Source organism: Myotis brandtii, unplaced genomic scaffold (assembly GCF_000412655.1).
Source record: "Myotis brandtii unplaced genomic scaffold, ASM41265v1 scaffold247, whole genome shotgun sequence".
NCBI lineage: Eukaryota > Metazoa > Chordata > Mammalia > Chiroptera > Vespertilionidae > Myotis > Myotis brandtii.
In genome coordinates this window covers 2,572,740-2,587,721 of record NW_005359352.1, presented here as the reverse complement: position 1 = coordinate 2,587,721, position 14,982 = coordinate 2,572,740, and the positions used below count along the sequence as shown (strand labels likewise).

Below are 14,982 nucleotides of genomic sequence, written 5' to 3'. Positions count from 1 at the left end.
GCTCAGCCCGTTTGTAAACAGGAGTGCTGACTTGTCCCTGGGGACGGACACCGCATCTCTTGGCTCGCACTGAGGGTGTGGGTCTCTCAGGGAGAAGGGTTGTTTTTGAGCTAACAAAACCCAGTAGCAGCATATTAGCTTGAAAAAAATTGGACCATTCGTGCTCTCAAAACTGTGAAAGGGACCACAAAAGATACTGGTAGATTTATAGCACAGATTCCATGGAAACTTCCAAGTGTTGATTCAGTACCAAATATGCCAAGAACACAACACATTAGTCTGAAATTTATCTGAGCAAACAGTAAGACTTTCTCTCCTGTTACATACAAGTATCTAGCATCAACCAGCACGTATGACTTTATGAAGCCCCAACTTCCATTTTAATGCAAAGACTGGCAGCTTTTTTTAAATATCAAACCATATTAAACTCTTTATTTTATTTATTGATTAAGGTATTACATATGTGTCCTTATCCCCCCCATTGCCACCCCCGAAGACTGGCAGCTTTTTGATGCCTAAGCTACTTAAACTCCCAGACTCAGAGTATACAGCATCCTAATTCTAACCTAAGTTTTCTTTTACATGGTTCGATTCCCAGTCAGGGCACATGCCAGGTTGTGGGCTCGATCCCTGGTGGGGGTTGACGAGCGGGAGGCAGCTGATCAGTGATTCTCTCTCATCATTGATATTTCTATCTCTCTCTCCCTCTCCCTTTTTCTCTGAGATCAATAAAAATAGATTTTAAAAAGTAAAAATGTTTTAAGGACTTCATCTCAAAATGATTAATTCTGAGTGATAGGTATGTTCAGTCAGCTCTGACTCATGGAAATGTGGCTGAGCGTCATCTGAATGGTCTGAACGCATGACCAGTTTTCAATTTGAATTCTCCTCTTTCTTCTGATGTCTCTTCAGCCAATGGGGAGTCTGCGGGTGACTAAGGCGCTGCCCATTAGCTGCCTGCATCCCGGCAGCTGCTGATGTCACAGACTGAAGTCCGAGGTGACTGACTGGACCCAGGACCTTCCTGGTGGCGGGGAGACTGCCCTCAGTCAGTGTCTAGAGCTCAGCCTGCTGGGCTCTGACATTCTGCTGTGGCTCTCCAGGACCAACAGTTTTGACATGTCCAGAGATTGCAAAACAGACACCTGACATTGGCCAACACTGCTTCCTCAGAAGGGAGTTTTGTTTGCTGTTTCATGTGCTCTCGGGTGATAGCGCCGGTGCCATGGGGGACAGCCAGTGTGCACACGGGGACACTGAGCGGGAGACGGTCCAAACCCTCACAATGTGGGCAGTTTCAGCTCCAGATTTCATGAGGAGGGTGAACGCAAACATGTATTTAACTGACTAGAGAAATGCGACTACACAGTGTCATGCATTGAGGGCTAATTCTCAGAATGGTCACGTGATCCCTAAAGCATTCATCACCCAAGAAAGGGACCCAGTGTTTCCCACTCTGATGAAGCCAGAAGTGGTTTCATCTATTATGTGAAATGTATGCGAGGAAAGTAGGTCTGGAGGAATGTGTGATTACCCTTAGTCAGAAACCTATATACATAAAATAAGTATATGCTTGCATATATTCTATGGGCATACACAGTATGTAACATGTTATATGCAATATAACATGCCATGTGCAATTAACATGTGTTACACATGTATAATGTAATATATAAAAGGTTAACTATATTATATATTTATAGGTTATATGTAAACATGTACTTATTTACATGTTTACATATAATCCATGATACTTAAATATATATTTAATTAAGTATATGTTTACATATAACCTATAAATATAGATGTGTTTACAGGGTGGAGCAAAAATAGGTTTACAATTGTTCCTATGGAAAAAGATATGAAGGTCATGATGATTACAGTAGCTTTATTAACTCTGTAATGTGCTCACATCTGTAAGCCACCCCTGTGTATATACACCCCGGCTCACTGTGGGCCAGATATTGTCAGCTCTGTCTCTTTTGGCTCTGCACATAGTGGGTGCTCAATACTGCATGTTGTGTGAGGAATGAAGGAGGAGCCAAGTCACTCGCTTTGATTTTTTTCTTCTCAGAGAAGATGGCACGGGGAGCCAGAGGCTGCCCATCATTGTCACTGACCCCAGCTAGGTGTCCCCGAGCTCCCTCACGCAGAATCCAAACACAGTTAGTACATTTGCAAGCAGGTCCCAGCCAGGAGAGCAAGAGAGAACCACAGCCCAGCAGCTGAGAGTCCCGGGGGAAGCCATCTCCCTGGTCTTGACCCTGGGTGTGCCCAGCAAGTGGACAGGGCTCACGGGCGGGGTCTTGTGCTTCTTCAGCTTGGGTTTGGGAGGCGCTCAGACAAGGTGAGGGCGGGCAGTTTAATTCATAACATGGCTTGGTCACACCACAGTGGCCATAAGAACACTACAATTAGGCATGAGATTGTATTCCTCTGCTAATAGGCTCCAAACCCTGAAAATAGCCGAGGAAGAAAGGAATTCCCCTCAATGAAAACAGAGATGAGAACAAAACCAGTTACTCTTGAAGATAAACTGCACAGCCCTGTGTAACAGTTGCAGTTAAACTGCAACTACCACCCCTCACCCCAAACTGCTGGACATGAGGTCAGACATAGATCTGAATCCAAAAAATACCAATAAATGCGACCTATCATATTGACCAATGAGAAGTCAGACCCCAGAATTCCCCAGGGGATGCACCCAGCTGTGCCATGTGCCCTAGTGCCAGTGATCTGTGAGGGAGGGGCCAGCAGTCTGTCTGCAGAGAAGGCAGCGCCACTGCCCTTGGACGGATCCAGGACATCCTCCTCATCACCCCTCAGCCTCATAATGCTCCCCCCCCCCTTTCCTGAGACTGGAAATGAGCCACACTTTCCTGACCAGACGACAGACAAACAGCTGGATGGACGCCAAAGGACCACACGTCCGTAGTCTCCCATCCCTTTTTAATCAACTTCCTAATTAAAAAACGCCACGCTGGCATTAGGTGTGCAGGGAGCAGGCTTGGGACATTTCACAAAATAGCACCCCCTCATCCTGGGCTGTTGCAAAGCTGTGTTCTTACAGATGTTTATGAGTTTTCTTGGTGCAGAGATAGAATCAATTTGCTGGCGCCTGGCCCTCAAGACGTATTAAATTTATCCTGAAGGAAACCGGTTTCTGAAAAGCTCCTGCCCAGATGCCTCAGGCAGGTGGGAGTTTCCATGAACCAGAGGGTCCACGAGCAGATGCAGCCGTGATTTCTGATGCTCACAGCCTAGCGTACGGCTCCGAGCCGACCTGATTTGATGGCTCTATGGGGTGCCCTGCAGACTCGATTATTTCCACACCAGTCTGGCTAGCATCGTTCCATGGCGACAATGCTCTGTGCTTTCAGCCTCTGTTCAGATGGCACAGGCTGGTGGCATCCACGTACCAGGGAGGGGAGATCGGGGAAAATGGGGAGGGAGTTGCTAAGAACTGCCCATCCCTTTTAGGACTGAGGGGTGGGGAGCCTCTGGAATCAGGAGGTAACGCTGACTTAAAAAGCACCACTCTGTTGAGGGCCCTTAAAATACACGATGAACCGAGGTTGAGAGAACAGCAGGAAAATACCGCTCACAACAGGGTTTGAGCTAGAAATCCTATCACGAAAATCTTTGTCAATGCGCTAAAAAGACTCCCTGCCCCATGCATTATTCATCTGCGAGTTGTCTGGTTTAGAGACCTGCGCCTGACATGCCACACTTAACAACATCCCAAGCAAATGCCCACCAGCCTTGGGGCGATTCTCTCCAAGATAGTCTGCGTGCGCTGTCTGAGCCCACCTTCAGAGGGGCAGTCGGGGGACGCGGAGCCATAAACTTCCTTCCACTCTGTTCACGGTGCAGAAATGGTCTCAGAGCAGGAGCACATGCAACACACATGAACCCAGCGGGTCAGGTCCTGTCAGCTGACACACGTTCACTTGCATTTTAAAAACGCATGCTGCATGCACTCACAGCCTTCCAAGAGGTTCATTGTAGGACTCCCAATGGTGAAAAAACACACCCTGGCACAAAAATTTAAAGCAATAAGGTGAAACGACCTTTTGACTCAAAAATATTTACACGCATCTTCATGCATCACCCCGGGAAGCCCCGCTAAGAAAGGTGCTGAGACCACCGACCACCGTGGCCCAGAACAGACCTAGGAGACAGCAGACTTCCATGCCCACCACTTTTCCCAGTAAATCAAAGTGTGTCTGATTTTAGACTCATTTTGGCTTCTCATTGATTGCCTAAAAAATTTGCTATGAAAGCCTGCTTTTCCTTCCAAAGTTCATCTTCAAACCCTAGAGCTAAACTAAAAAAAAAAAAAGCCCCTTAGAAATCACATTTTCAGTCCAGCAGACATCACCATACTGCTAATTCTGGGGCCTTTCATTGTCTTTGAAGGCAGCCCTCACCGACTCAACAGTGCCTGAGAGCTAATGTGACAGGTAGTGGCATAAAGTGACTTCCTCAAGTGGAAACTAATGTGACATAATTTGGGCCCTTGGAAAAAAACAAGCTGGGCTGCACCTCCGAGAGGCAGCCGGGCACAAAGGCAGCGCGGCAGGTACCACGAAAGGGCCCCTCCTCTGGGAAATGGACACAGAGCTGAAAACAATGCTGGTATTTTGTCCCAAGAAACTTGCAACCCATCATAAAACTAAGGAGTTATTTTAATCATAGGGAGCTTGGCTCCACTCTACAGTGAAATACAGCAACAGAAGAATAATGGAAACTTACTTTTCTCTGGATCACACTGCACAGTCTCAGAACATTTTGGTATTTAATATTGTTTGGGTAAAAAAAAAACTCAATTGTTTCTTATTTTCATTCTAGTTTACCAGCAAATTTTAAAATGAAATAGGCTAGATATATGTACATATGTATGCATTCATATGAAAATGAAGAATTCACCTATTATGCAAAAAAAAAATCAATGTCAGTGTTTAGAAACTTGAGATCTGAGGGAGAAAATGGTGAAAACCAAGTTTAAAAAGCTTCCCAGGAAGGGATAATATGTTTTGCAACATCGTCTGTCTGAGGTTTAGGTCATTGAGGTAAGGATTTTCTGTTTTCTTTTCTGCAAAGGCATCGTATTTTTAAACAGAAGAAATGATCCTCCAAAAAGTTGCATTTTCTGTCAAAGATTCACTATCATTATGCATAGCCAACAGCTAAAGTAAAGCAACTCCTTAAAAAAAAACACCTAAAAATAAAAGCCAAATAAACACCAATGTTCTGCAATATTCAGGAAACTGTAAATAGTTAAAGGGTAATAATTTCTACTGTAGAAGCCGACGAAATAATTAGGTCAGCTCGACTGAAAGCCTTCCCTTCTGAGGAGAGCAGGGTCTGACTCCTTATCAGCGAATTCCCCGAGACGGAGTTTACTGACCAGACACCATATTGCACTGGTACAGCCACCGACTTCTTTAAGGAACGAGGGCATGACAATGGGAAAGTGGGCCCAGCAGGTCCACACTTATTTCTCACTCCCAGGACTGCTTTGTAGAAACCGTCTCCATTTCCCACCAGCACTGAGTCCCCGAGGCTGTGCTGATTCCTGTTTCCTGTCTGTGGAGCCTACAGAGCCATAGAAACTTCTGCTCAGTGCTCACCATCTCCAGCAAGTTGCTGGTTAAATTAGCCAAAAATCTCCTTCCAGCCAGGAAAAACACATACCAGTCAAAACTAATTATGGCTGGGCTGTCACTGAACCCACATTTGCTAATTTTACTGGTCTTGGTACACTGTCCCAGAAAATATTAATTAAACACATTGAATAATGGCTGCTGTAAGATTCTGAAAGCAGTCCTCCCCACACAGTCCATTTCCACTTCAGACCCGTGCCCGGGAGGACGGGTGACCCCCTGCCCCCCCAGCCAGCGCTGCTCTTCGGTGGCTGCCCACACGGAGGTGAACTTTGCTCCACTTGGGAAGGGGAGCCAAGCTCGGAGACAACAAGAACAGGACGTGTTTACCTGAGGGAGCAGCAGAGAGAAACCTGAAGCATCGCATGCCCAAGCCGTCCGGGCAGCACGGTGCCTGCAGACCCGGCCCCGGCAAGGCCAGCCTCCCCCCCGCAGCCACCCGCCTTCCCTCCCAGGGACTCACCCAGAAAAGGCTCCCACCTGCTCGGCGACTGGGGAACTCTTCTACGGCTTCCGCACGCCCACCATTTGTCCTCCATCCATCCAATCAACTTCCCACTGCACATCCCTCGCTCGGCTCAGACCCGGCCACCGCTCATCTGTATGCTAATTATTTTGCCACATGGACAAAAGTCATAATGCTTTCCGACAGGAAACTAACAGGCCTGAAGTCGAAGATGGAAATTAATAAGTTGACACCACTAAGCGACAGGGAGGGCGGGCATGCGTGCTGGAGGCTCCGTGGCCGGGCAGCCGCAGACCAGGGCCAGCCCTGCGTGAGCACCGGGCTCCCCGGGAGACCACGGCCGCAGCACCAGCGTGAGCCGCTGACTTACCCTGGCTCGGGCTGCCTCCGCTAAGCGCTACAACACACATCCATCTCCCCAAACCCTAGCCTGGGGCAGGACCTTCGTGGCTAAGCTAGATATTTCTCAAGGTTCGGCTGTGGATTAAGCCAGTAATCGCTAGCCTTCCTGTTTATTGAATAGCTTGCCACACAGTCGGGCAGGGCTGGGATGCATGCTGTATGGCTCTTACATTGTACCCACAGGCCCCTAAATCTCTAGAGCAGAATGTGTATCATGTGCAGGGCCGTATTTAATGGAATAGAGGAGAACGGTAAATAGCAGAGGCAGGCTGTTCACAGCTCCCGGCCAGGCAGCATTTCCAGACATGCCCCCCATCACGGATGTTATGGTAAATTCACGCTGTGGCCAAAGAAACCTCACCAAGTCAGCTGAACCGACGGTGTTCTACCTGGGACTGCGCTCAGCCTCCAAACAAACAAAAAGGTTGGAGCCTGCCCTGCTGCCCCTCATGGGAGAGCAGTCACACAAGGGTTAACGGGGCGACTCAGCCTCCTTCAGGTCGCCAGCCACACTACCTTCTGCCTCAGTGTGAGCCTCTCTCCTCATTTTCTTTTAAAACAAAAGACAGAACGGTTTTCCTAAGAAAGTTACAACATCATCAACCTTTTAGTATTGTTTGAAGGGAAAAAAAATCAGAAAAAGTTGTATCTGAAAAGGCAAGACCAAATTATGTTTCAAAAATACAAAAGGGACCATAGATGTCTGACTCTCATTAGCATTTTTCCTGTTAAAAGGAAGAGCTGGGTTTATAAATGGCTCCTTGAGTCCAGCAATACACGTTTGACTCCAGCGGCGACTCCCTGCACACCCCCCTCCGAGCTCTCCCCACTCAGAAAGGCCGGTAAGTCACAGCGGCTCTTAGCACCTCCCACCCTCCCCGGACGGAGCCATGAGCACTCGTGTTTAATAACAACCCGGCGGCACGCAGACCACGGCGCTCACGGCCACGCACACAAGGGGGCAGCTCCCGGAGCAGGGCCCGCCGCGGGCTCATTTGCACACCCCACCATGCGATTTTCAGAAGTGTAATCTGTCATCCAACAAGAGCCGGGCGAGGCAGGCGAGGAGACAGCTCTGTGTGGAAGTACCAAGAGGTCATCCGGAAGAGCTGGAAGCGGCAGCGACCGGGAAAACCACATGCAAGCTTTAAATCAGAGGAGCGGTACCTTAGGAGGAGAGCTGGTGGCCACCGAGCAAAGTCCTTTTCCGCAGCCTATTCCTGCACACCCGCAGGGCCGTCCGTGGCACGTGTTGATCCCCTCTCCCCACACGTCTGCTCTCCATCCGCCCCTGGGCCTGGGCAGAGCCACCACGGTGACAGGCCACAGGGGCCTTCACAGAGCACAGCGCTGACGGGGGGAGGGGGAGGGGCAGCACGCAGGCGTCCACAGGGACCAGGAACACCTGACCCTGGCTTCAGAGGTGGTTCTGGAGCCCGAGCCTCTGGCCGGACGTGGGGAGCCCAGGCAGCTGGTCCCCCCAGAGGTGACAGTCCCCCGCCCCTCCAGCCCTGCCGAGATCACCGCAGCCCACGAGCGGCCGCTCAGAGAGCCCGCATCCTCCAGCACAATGCCCTGACTCTCAGGCTGAAACACTGCCCTCCCCTCCCAACTTCCCAACATCACCACGTGGGGAGCAGGGGTGTTCTTTAGAGATACCTGTTAGGACAGTGTTCTAGCGGAATAGCCAGGGCGGCAGAGCTCCACTAATAAGCAAGCACGTGTGCCTCCCTCCCGTTTCATACACCTGGCGTGCATCTTCTCTGCCATCCCTGATTATTTCCACAGATGCCCCAAGGACTCGTTAGGATGTCAAAGCTTCAAACAGTTTCATTGTGGAAACAGGCATCGGAAAGTCATTGTGCACACGGAACAATGCAGGTGCTAGGGACACAGAGCGGGGGCGAGACAGACAGACCAGAGCGAGAGCGAGAGAGAGAGAGAGAGAGAGAGAGAGAGAGAGAGAGAGAGAGAGAGAGAGAGAGAGAGAGAGAGAGAGAGAGAGAGAGAGAGAAGGTAGGGCACAAAGCATACTCCAAGCTGAGACCACGTTTCATTGAAACATAGCCTAGTGATGGGAAATGTCTAGCTGCCACCTGAACTGATCTGGCACCAGAAAAATCATACAGTTACTACAAGGGCAGAGCATTTAGTGTGATGCCTTATGCAAGTTAGAGTCATTGTGGGCATTATTTCTAATGTGTGGGATATGCTAATTTAAAGTATTTTTTATATCAGCCACATATGATATTTGGATGTGATTTACCCCCTGCAACTTCAAAATGAAAATTTTAAAAATTATAGACAGGTATACGCCTTTAAGTTTGTGGCATCTCATCTCTTTAGTGTAATTTGAAATGGATGTAGGTTAATGTCATGGTGAAGACTACAGTGAGATGAAACTTAACTTGGTGAAAAACGTGGTAATTATTCTCAAGTTTTTATTCAAGCTTATCCTCCATTGCTCCCTTCAAAGGAATGCTACACATCCCCGACTCCCCCAAAGAAAACAGTGATGAAGAGGGCATTTTTAGAACCTTAAAATAAGAAGATGCCTAACACTGTTGCAATTAAATTACAATATCGGGTAATTTAATTATAAACATTTAGCCAAACTGGAGGTCTCTCTTTCTGAGTTTGCTGTCCACTGGCTTCCTAGACAGGGTTCTGGTGAGGCTTTGCATCCAGGTAGACTTCATGGAAAAGTGCCAGATGCATTTGAAAAACTGGTCATTGATTGGAAATTCCAGCCACGGACCGAAGGGGCCATCCAGCCGGGCCTCACTCCAGGTCAGAGCAGGGTGGCATCGCCGGAAGGCACCACCCTAGTCCCTTATGCCACTGTCTGGGCTTGTTAATATACAATACTTAGGAATCAGTAAAATTTTAAGTTTGATGTTAAAAATGGAGCCACAAAAATGTATAATACATAAACAAAGTGTTTCTGATGACCCAGTGTGTTTTTTTAAATCACACCTTTCCCTCAAATTAGGGTATCTTACGGGTAGAGCTGGGAATCTAGCTCACACGTGTGACTTTAGAAATATTACTTGGGCAACAAAGTAATTTTTCACAGAGAAGTGACTGCATTTTTATCACATGTAAAGTATTTCTAAAAGAAAATCAAAATCAAATAATCAGATTATTCTAAATTTTAAATATACATAAATTTAACAAATAGAAAAACTTTAAAAAGCTTTGAAGTTGCACAATATTTTATTTATGTTCCCTAATTGATTGAAAATTGGCATAGAAAACAGACATAAAACATCAGTGAAATAATTGGGCATATTCAATAGTAAGGTGTGAAATATAAACATTCACAAGAGTAAAATATAAATGGTAGGTGAAAACTATGACAGGAACAATGAAAACAGTACATTGAAAATACCCCCACTTTCTTAAAATCATGCTATACTACTTGTATTACCCAAAAGAAAATTGTGTGTTCCTATTCCCTTAGGATTTTTTGTATACCACATGTACATAGTCACAAATTATGGGGCCTCATCCTTAATCTCAGCTTCTAACACAAACTTATAAAATTGGCCTCAGTTTGGCTATAGGATGCAAGTGTGACTCAAGAGAAGTTGAAATTGATGCTGCATGTTTACTTTCTGCCTGACTGGTCCATCTTGACCATCCTTGCTCATCTTTTCAAAAATAAACATTTTCACTGGTTACATGAATCTCCATCACACAGAGATATTCCCTTGGAGAATCATGGCCCCATCGTGTTTACAGGATTTTACTCACAATTATAGACATAGGCAAGTCTGTGTAATGAAATCATATTCTGTTTGGTCATTTGGAAAGTAGGGCAAAAATTCTATATGCAAAATAAAGATCTAGAGATGGCATGTCTTTTCGGCCACCATCTTTAAAACACCCAGCGTGCCCAGGGAAGCTGCTACTACTTCTGCCGGCCTGCAGACAGTCATTAAGGCGGAGAGTAAGCCATTCTCACCCTGCAGTCAGCCAGAGGCAGGCAGTGGCGGCTGAGGGTCCTTGCTGCCTGAGCGGACAGCTCCCGGTGCTGAAGGGACAGGCGAGGAGCCTGGCTCACAATAGCTCACTCAAGCAGCCTTTGAAAAATCGCACAAAACTGAATGAGGTGGCAAGTACTTGGGCTGAATGGCACCGTCTACAGAACAATGGGCACCAACTCCAAATCCTACGCTAATCACATTAATGAGATTAATCAGTGAATTAGCAGCAGCCAGTGTCAGCGAGGCAAGGAAGAGTCCGACCAAGATGGGTAATTAACTCTCTTTATGGGAGGGGGAGGGGGATCGGCGGTGCTCCCTCCCGGCTTCTCAGGAGTTGACAGTTCTGCTTCACCGTCTAAAGGCTCCTGCACTGGCCCAAGGCGACAGCATCCTGGGTTTTGTGTTCGAATATGGATCCAGGGATCCCATTGCTGGTGCTCCAGCTACAGTCCTCTGAGGAGTGATGTCATTTTAAGTAATCTTCAGAAACTACAGGCTTTCCCTGTTTTGAACTTTCTAAGTGTGAAATGAATACTGAAAATGAAATTACTTCCCTAAGACTCCAGCTGAAATATAAAAAAATATGGCTGATTAAAAAAAGGAAGGATTACATAACAGCTGCTCTTGCTTGTGGGAAGTCTGCGATACTGTGGCAAGAGTTTTAAAAAGTGCCATCAAGTAAAAAACTATGACGAACGTATCAGCCATGGTCTATTGTCTTTCATGGAGAACATGTCTTACCCAGCACAACTTCAAGGAGAATTTCAACCAACCGAGTTGTCACACTTGAGGTGATAGAATCATACACTTCCTTTTAGGTCAATTAAAAAAACAAAAAACTCCCTTTATCCTAAAATGTGTTACTAAATTCCATGTATAATATACAATCAACACTGGATTCAAAGTTCTTGAGAGGTGAAAACTTAGATGAAAAAGAACTAGTTTACAAAAAGGATTATTGGGCAAAAATATTTTTAGTCTTAAAATAATCACATTTTTATAAGTATGGAGACATACCTCTAGTTATCACTTTATGAAGTTGAGCAATTAAAAAGACTCCCTTGTGTCTGTAAGGATGGTAGTATATACTTTTGTCTAGGAAGTTAATTTTGTTGAGTAAAAAATACAAACACAAAAAGCTCTTATTATAAAAATATTTTAGTCTGAATAAATAACAGTATCCTATAGGTTATATAGTTTTAGTGGTATAAAAATTGTCACGGCTAAATTAATACTAAATTCAAAATTAGAGCTCTATATTTTAATAGCTATCATATGACTGTTTACATATACATTTTACCTTATTTTTATTTATCTTGAAGCTACAGCTTGCAGTTGAATATTTAGTTTATAAATTCAAGTTGCACTGAAAGACACATTTCTGTTATACATTAAATATGGTTTCATTATTATGAACTTCATTTAGGTCATAGTTAAAAACTTTGAGTTGGTTAATTTAATCCAGGTCGGTCAGCTTTCTTCCCATTAGGCAAATATGGCATTATATCAGGGATATTTCCTGTGTCAACAGGCTCTACAAAAACAACTTGCTTTCTTTGTAATGGAAAGTAATCCAGCAAAGTCTCTGGGAAGTGTTTGTTTCAATATCTGCATATCATCCAACTTCTGTCCATGCAGCAAGTTTTTGCATCAACAACATCACGGTTAAGGCATGCAACCTAAGCCCATTCCGCCTTAAAAAGAGCCTTCTGTGGGTCTCCGGCTCCCGGCCCAGGCACATGGCAGCTCCCAGCCATGCTGGCAAGAGAGCCTGAAAATGGAGCAGACAATAGGCATTGCAGCAAAGCCCGCTCCACGGTCACACAGCCCCTGCCTCCGCGTCCACAGCGTCCACCTAACGCAGACCACATACCTCACAACATGACCACAGCCGCCGCGAGGGAGACACGCTCAGCTGGGGTGACTGTGCTGCTCAGAAAAACACCCAGAGAGAAGAAAGCCTGCTCCCCCACCAGCTGGGAGGACGAGGAGCAAAGCCTACCACGGAGCTGCAGGAGGGCTGCTGTTTGTCTTCAGTGAATATTGATATTAGAACCCAGAGTCCAGAGAACAAAAAAGTAAAAGACACGCACCAAGCACGAGTGAGAGACTCGGGCTTCGCGCAGACTGCGGCAGCTCTCCCTGTTTTAGCTCAGGGAGAAAATGTCGCCGGGCAGGAGTGACAAATGCAGCGCGAGGCTGGCGGCAGGGCCTGCGGGATCTGTTTTACTTCCACACACATCCCCGAGCGCGCGCTCCCACTCAGCCTCCAGAGGCTTTTTTTCCGCTTTTTTTTTTTTCACGAGCTCCAAATCCCCGGCATATGACCTTCTGTTAAATAGATAAAAAAAAAAATTGCTTATCAGTCATGCAAATGAGGCTGAATTCATTTTCCACAACAGATGGCCTCATGGATAATGATGATGGAAGAGAGAAAATTGAATGTGTCTCACAAGGTGGCCATGGCAACCGAGAGCAGAATAATATCAATAATAAGCTCACTGCATAATAAGGTTGTCAATCCCACAAATCAAAGTCTCCAGCTAAATCAGGTATACCACCCCGGCTAGTGACCAGGTAAATAAAAATAGAGAGGTGGGGGGGACAGGGGCCGTGAAGAAAACTAGAATTTCCAGGCATTCTGTGGCCTGTGTGTGTGTGTGTGTGTTGGGGGCGTGGCTGGATAATGCAATGAGATGTGACAGTTTTGTCTTTTTCTCTTGTGTGTTCTGTGATGGACTTGGGTGCACAGAGGATGCTGCAGTGGCCATGTTGGCATGTAGGGCACGGCGAGCCGAAGCCTCTCTCTGCGCTGTCCCCACGCTCCCTGTCTGTCCGCACTGATGCCCCAGCAGCCGCCGCGCGGCTTCCACCCGGCTCCCGGGGGGACATCCCGCAAAATGAATCAGCAGCCATCCTGCGTGGCTGATGAAAATGAAAATGGCACATGTCTGGGCGGGACGGAGCCGGCTCTGCTGGCTGTCTGGCAAGCACGCTCGATAGCGCTCCTGCTAATCATGGCTCACAGCCTCTGGTGGTTTTTCTAAAAGGTATCGCCCTTTCCCCGCAGCCAGCTGGTGGGGAGCGTGTGTGTGTGTGTGTGTGTGTGTGTGTGTGTGTGCGCGCGCGCGCGCACATGTGTGTGATCGGGGAGCTGGCAATGGACCGTTCCCCGCTTGTCGTTTTCTGCCGCTTACACGCCGACTGCCTGCCCGACAGCCCCATATCGTGCAGCTGGACTCACCTCTCTCTTTCTCTGGGGGTAGAAGGGCCAGTAATACAGTCAAGCTGCCTGGAGACCGCGCCGACACGCCTGTGCGGAGTGGGAGAGCTCCTGCCCCGTCCCGCACACACCTGGCGAGAGCTCTCCCCCTGCCCCCCAGGCTCCCAGCTGGACCCTGAAAGGCAGCCGCGGAAGGAACCTATTTCTGTCGCAAACGCTCGCCACCCGCCTGCGACTGTAGCCCAGATATTATGCAACACAGAGCCTCCGAAATAGAAAGCTGAGGGCTGGCTAGCCGAGGCAGCAATCGAACCACATTTAATAATACATCCCGGGCTTCTTTTTTCTTTCACAAAATGCTCGGGCATCGCTTTAAGATTATCCTAAAAAGAAACTATTCTTTTCAATATCTCTGTCAAATTTTTCAGGTTTTTTTTAAGGCATTCTGAAAAGTAGACCATTATTATCTCTCATAAAAAATAGCTTACTGTTTTGAACCAGGGTTTTGTTTTCTGAATTCATTGTCCTCTACCTTTCCTATACATAGTTTACTCTGCTATTAACAATCTTCCCATTTTGCCGTTTCAATGCCCCCGTTTTTATTCCTTTCAGGAACAGATAGATGGTTTTCATGGGAAACTGCATAGATTAATGTTTGCCGTTAGTAATTCCTGTCACTGGGATGTAATCCTGTTTCCTCCTGCACTCGAGCCCCGAGCTGCAGTGAGAGTCAGAAATCAATAGAGCTGCCCTAATGGAGGCTCCACTCGGCATGCGGGTGGCTGCAGCCTCCTCTTTCTCCCTCTCCCCTCCTTTCTCCCCCCTCCTTCTCCCTCTCCCACTCTCCCTCCCTCCCCTCTCCTCCTCCCTCTCACCTCTCTCTTTCCCTCTCCTCTCTCTCCCCTCTCCCTCTCTCTCTCTCCCTCTGTCTCTCCCTCTCTCTTTCTCCTACACACACACACACACACACACACACACACACACTCAGAACCAATGACGTCTGCGCAGCTTTCTCAGCGGATTGGGCACCACATCGGATGTTCTGTGGAGCAAAGAACAGAGATCATTTGCAGTCAGTGGGAAAAAATGGGAGCCGCATCCTCCTGTGTCCAAGGCCCCGGCCCGGGCTCCTGGGCAGCCAGGCTGGTACCAGGCAGTCCCTGGGATGGGTGGGTGCTGTGCAGCGGTGGTGTGGGCGCCCCGTGGAGCGGTGGTGTGGGCGTGCTGTGGAGCGGT

At 47.3% G+C, this 14,982-nt stretch overlaps 1 protein-coding gene across 13 annotated transcripts in view; it reads right to left on the bottom strand.

The window, feature by feature from the left end:
- Positions 1-14,044, bottom strand: part of MYT1L (myelin transcription factor 1-like) — a 305,434-nt gene extending 291,390 nt beyond the window's left edge. For 4 of the 13 annotated variants that reach the window (XM_014540567.1, XM_014540573.1, XM_014540576.1 and 1 more), the window contains exons 1-2: positions 13,768-14,039; positions 12,397-12,854 (exon numbers count right to left, since the gene is read on the bottom strand). The gene's annotated coding sequence lies outside the window, so the exon portion shown is untranslated. The other 9 variants (XM_014540574.1, XM_005867253.2, XM_014540575.1 and 6 more) reach the window with 8 other exon arrangements.
- Positions 14,045-14,982: the final 938 nt, after the last annotated feature.